This window comes from Bos taurus, chromosome 10, assembly GCF_002263795.3.
Source record: "Bos taurus isolate L1 Dominette 01449 registration number 42190680 breed Hereford chromosome 10, ARS-UCD2.0, whole genome shotgun sequence".
NCBI classification, from domain to species: Eukaryota; Metazoa; Chordata; class Mammalia; order Artiodactyla; family Bovidae; genus Bos; species Bos taurus.
Genome location: NC_037337.1, coordinates 66765077 through 66771076, shown reverse-complemented (window position 1 = coordinate 66771076; position 6000 = coordinate 66765077).

The window sequence follows — 6000 nt, the reverse complement described above, 5'->3', positions numbered from 1 at the left end:
AAGGACTCCAGAACAATAAAATGTTTAAAGAATTTTACAGGATCCAGGTTTGTACATTGTGTTTTTTTGGGTAATATTGGCTGGTGGAGGGTGGTCAGGGCATTTCCAATCATTAAAAGTGTACTACAAGCATCCAGATACTATAACGGATAACTGGATTTTTGCCATTTTAATGATATGGTAAGTTGCAAACACTGTCAATAGTGTTTACAAGGCAGGTGAAAGTGAAAAGTAGTGAAAGGATCAGTTGCTCAGTTGTGTCCAACTCTGCAACCCCATAGACTATGGCCCACCAGGCTCCTCTGTCCATGGAATTCTGCAGGCAAGAATACTGACTGGAGTGGGTTGCCATTCCCTTCTCCAGGGTATCTTCCTGACCCAGTGATTGAACCCAGGTCTCCTGCCCTGCAGGCAGATTCTTTACCCTCTGAGCCACCAAGGAAGCCCTACAAAGCAGGTGGTGTGTACTTATTATAGGAGTACAAGTTACATAGTAATTTCTAATGCAGCTTTCCAGAGTGTAATTATCAAATCACCTATAGGAATAACATGTACACTTGAGCAAGCAAACATCAACCCATCTGATCTTGTGTTAAGAAAAAAACTTTTATTCCTTGGGTTCAGAAATTGAAATGATAACAAGAATTGCTGCATATGCCTTTCCTTCTCTCCAACCCCTGCCTATCTTTTCTGGTTCTAGTTAAGGAAAGAGGGTTACATGGGAAGTTATTGCTATTTTAACTGTAGATAATTTGTGGTTCCAAATATCCCCTTGGGCTGCTTCTTAAAGACAAGCTCAAACTTCATTGACCCGAACTCCTAGAATAGTGTACCAAGTTTTTTCAGTCATCCATGATGTTTTAGCCTTGGGGCATAGTGAAAATTGGGAGTTTGAAATGAAGCACAGTATTATCTCCGAGGTTTGGTATATGACAGAACTACATGGAAATTTCCAGGTCCTTCCTCTTTGTCCAACCCTTCCCTCTTATAGGTAGAAGACCTATTTTTTTTTTCTATGGAATAAACTCTTTGACCTGAGTATTCAAGACTTTGGCACTGGTTACAAAAGGATTTTAGAAAAATATTTCTCAAAATTTGGCTATAGCAGGTCGAATTGAAGACGTTTATACCCTATCAACTGGCATTTTAATCTCAAGATATATAATAAGGTAGGCCATATAAGTTTGTCAACTCATAGGTCAAAATGGTTGAATATTGACAGTTTTATATGATTCAGTCTAAACATTTGAAGGGAAATTTTCACACTTTTAAAGGAGGCAAAAGTGTTTATTGGAGCATTTTTTGGATACTGAGAAACTGAAAACAATCTGTCCATCAGTAGGGGAATGAGTAAATTAGGATATGTTATAAAGCCAAAAAATTGAATGAAAATAGCTATATCTATCAGTCTATCATTAATTGCACAAGGATAATGATTAGTGCATGAAAGAAAACTTGAAGATTTCAGTTGAAATTGTACATGGTGTTATAATTTTTATGTTTAAAGGCACACAAAGTAATAACATATATTGGTGTGGGAGCAGACAAATATGGTAATAGTGGACAAACATTCAGGGGAATGATCCACTGACCAGAGCAGAGAGAAATGGGCTTGGAGGTATCAATTATGCTTTGTTAAAAAAGATCCAAAGCAAATGAGGGAAAAGGTTAAGACTTTTTAAATTTTGGATATAGATTAAAAAGGTGTTTATACCAGAATTGAAAGAGACACATATATCCCAATGTTCATCGCAGCACTGTTTATAATAGCCAGGACATGGAAGCAACCTAGATGTCCATCGGCAGATGAATGGATAAGAAAGCTGTGGTACATATACACAATGGAGTATTACTCAGCCATTAAAAAGAATACATCTGAATCAGTTCTAATGAGGTGGATGAAACTGGAGCTTATTATACAGAGTGAAGTAAGCCAGAAAGAAAAACACCAATACAGTATACTAATGCATATATATGGAATTTAGAAAGATGGTAACAATAACCCTGTATGCGAGACAGCAAAAGGGACACATGTATAGAACAGTCTTTTGGACTCTGTGGGAGAGGGTGAGGGCGGGATGGTTTGGGAGAATGGCACCGAAACATGTATATTATCATATGTGAAACGAATCGCCAGTCCAGGTTCAATGCATGATACAGGATGCTCGGGGCTGGCATAGTGGGATGACCCAGAAGGATGGGATGGGGAGGGAGATGGGAGGGGGGTTCAGGATGGGGAACACATGTACACCCGTGGTGGATTCATGTCAATGTATGGCAAAACCAATACAATATTGTAAAGTAATTAGCCTCCAATTAAATTTTTTTTTAAAAGTTGTTTATAATGTCATTATCTTGTCAGTATGCTTAAATTATTTCACAATAAAACATTCATTAAACAAATCCCCTCTTAATGAAACCTGACTTATGAACCTATTGCTTTATTTTGTCCTATTCTGAAATTAACAGTTGAAGATTAGCTCTTTATTTCCCTTTATTTTCCTTCCAGAACAGTCCTATTTCACCACAGGAGCAGGTGGATGTTTTGGGTTTACTAAGGAGAAGTTAAATACATAGAAATACAAAATAAAATAAACACTTGGTATTTTTCAAAATATTATTCCAGTTACTCTTGTTACATTGTGCATGCACGCTAAGTCGCTTCAGTCATCTCTGACTCTTGGCGACCCCTATGGACTGTAGCTTGCCAGGCTCCTCTGCCAGTGGGATTCTCCAGGCAAGAATACTGGTGTGGGTTGCCATGCTCTCCTCCAGGGGATCTTCCCAACCCAGGGATCAAACCTGCATCTCTTTCAACTCTTGCACTGGCCAGTGGTTCTTTATCTCTAACAACACTTGGGAAGTATAATAGGTGTTACACTATTACATCAGTTTTCTTTTAATGCAGGAGCCAGCTGCTCTCACTGATTCTGACTTCAAGTCTTTCTGCTGCCTTTTGTACTTTTCTTGCTGTAAGCAAACATGTGAATGCAAAATCTCAAAAAGATAAACATTTCTAATGAGGTGGATGAAACTGGAGCCTATTATACAGAGTGAAGTAAGCCAGAAGGAAAAACACCAATACAGTATAATAACGCATATATATGGAATTTAGAAAGATGGTAACAATAACCCTGTGTACAAGACAGCAAAAGAGACACTGATGTATAGAACAGTCTTATGGACTCTGTGGGAGAGGGAGAGGGTGGGAAGATTTGGGAGAATGGCATTGAAACATGTAAAATATCATGTATGAAATGAGATGCCAGTGCAGGTTCGATGCAGGGACGACCCAGAGGGATGGTGTGGGGAGGGGGGAGGGAGGAGGGTTCAGGATGGGGAGCTCATGCATACCTGTGGCGGATTCATTTTGATATTTGGCAAAACTAATACAATTATGTAAAGTTTAAAAATAAAATAAAATTTAAAAAAATAAAATAAATGCAAAACATTGTACACTATGCAAAAAATAAAAAAATATATCAAAAAAAAAAAGATAAACATTTCAGCTTGAAATTGATGGAGAGACTAAGTCACCATTTCTGTGACAATAAGACTGCATTCTTTATTCTTTAAGTTTTAGCACAGTATTAGCAGGAGAGTAACTCTGATAAATTAAACCAAAATAAGTGCCCCTTGTAAATACAGTGTAACATTCTGCAACCAGTGGAACCTCTTCTGAATAAGCAGATCTTGAGTTTTTAAAAATTTTATATCATCTTTTTTATTTGCTCAGAAACTGTTGGGTTTTACATAAGGTCTTGGGTCTTACATAAGATAGGAGGCTATGGCTCCAGTGTTTGAATTCTGGGTCAGCATCTTGAAGCCCCTGCAGCCTCGAAGCCAGTGTCTGTGTCATGGGATGGTGGTGGGGCACGGCAGACTAAGAGTGGCCATATATGTCTAGGGTTGCTTTTGCCCACAAGCACCAGAAAACCGCAAGTCAACTGGTTTAAACAATATGGAGGTTTATTGCTTCACACTTCAAGAAGTCCAGAGATAGGGCTGTCTCTCAGATGTGTTGCTTCAGAGGCTCAGTGATATTGTCAATAACCCAGATTCATTTTGTCTCCATCCTCAGTCAGCCCTGGTTTGACTGCATCTTCAGGCTCGTAGCAGGATGACTGTGACGTGCCAGGAGTCACATCCATGTGGGTCGGTGTTTGTGGTAGAGGAGATTGTCTTACTTAGGAGTGAGGAAATCATTGCCAGGCTCCTCTAGCAGACTTTTCCTCACCTCTAATTGATCAGAGTTAGGCTGTATGCTTATTCCTAAAACATTCCTGAAAAGACCCTTGGGGTTATCTTAGGCCAGTTGGCTTTGGTCCTGGACCAAGTTCCCCTAAGGAACATAGCTGTTTAGAGCATTAGTGGCTGACTGGTCAAAATCAGGGTTCTGTCTGGGAGGAAGAAAGGTGGAATAGTTGTTGGATAGACAAGAGCAGTGTTTACTACTGTGGCCTGGAGTGGTTATTAGTTTCATCGTAATCTTCATTAGCTCCCTCTCCGAGTACTGCTGCCAATAACTGCATGTGTGTGTGTGTTCAGTCGCTCAGTTGTGTCCGACCTTTGAGACCCCATGGACTGTAGCCCACCAGACTCCTCTGTTCATGGATTTTCCCAGGCAAGAATACTGCAGTGGGTTGCCATTTCCTTCTCCAGGGGATCTTCTTGATCCAGGGATCAAATCTATATCTTCTGCATTGGCAGGCAGATTCTTTACCACAGAGCCCCCGCCAATAATTGTAGTGTTTAAGTAAAATCCAGTAGGTGCTAGATTGTTGTCAAGTTCCCAGCAACCTCTTTATCCAGATAGTCTCCTATAAGCCCTTTCTATATAGAAATTCTGTGACCATCAGCACCACCTGCCTGGCAGGGGACTTCTTAAGCAGTAGCTCAAGTGTTAAAAAAAAAAAATGACATTAAAAAAAGGAAAAAGAGGTTCATTTATACAGATGCATCAGCAGATTCATTTCCATCGTTTTAACACTAAAAAGTTTACCTTATTTATATTTTGAGAAATTCCATGTTTTTCCTCAGGGTATATTTACTTGCCTGATTTGAGATTTTAGGAATATTTTCAAGAATTTTCCAGAAAGCATTTCCATTTTGGCAGTAGCCACCTTTACTTTTTTCTTTCTGTGAGTCAGAAGAAAGACTTGTCACATTCCAAATTACTCATTTGCTTTGTGAATCCGCTTGTTGTTGTGGTGACCAGAAAACATGTTGGCTGGGAGAAAAAAGTTTTATTTTGGGGTGAGAGGTGGGTAGAGGGAGGGGAAAGGAAACGGCCTTAAGAAAAGGAGTGGAAATCCATTGACTATTTTGAGTCTTCTACAAAAGGAATGGAGGAGATGAATGCTTTATTTTGGCTCCCGGAGAAAATTTCCCAGGATTTGTGCAATGAAAATAGGTTCACCAGTTGTGTCTCCTTTGTTGGTCATACACGCTTTTCCTGTTTCTTTCTCCAAACACATGTCCAAATGAAAATCCAAGATCTGTGATCTTTTTTTCACTGGATGTGGTGAGTCTCTCCTGCTGTAGGGAAGTCTTCTGTTCCAAGGCAGGGAGAGCCCAATGCGCTTGTTATTGGGTTTTTCTTTAACAGGAGAGGCTGCTGTAATAATAATTACATAAGCCATCTCCCCAAGTCAGGAATTAGGAGGGATATTTTAGGTACTTGTTTGAAGGAGAGTGGAGAAGCAAGATTTGTTTCCCTCTGGTTTCATCAGGGATTCTTGTAAAATGTAATTTAATTGAGAAAAAGAAAAAAACAACTTGGGTTCTTTCCCCTGAAGTGTCATTCCTCCCCCTTAACTGAATTAAGGCTAACAAAACAAAATTCTAGCTTTTGCAGTGTGACCCAGCCAAAGAACTCCAACACTCCCTCTCCGCTTTATTGGACCACTGCAGTGAGAAGTAAGTTAACAGATGAGGCCTGGGCTTCCTAGGCGGTGCTAACGGTAAAGAACCTGCTTTCCATTGCAGGAGATGTAAGAG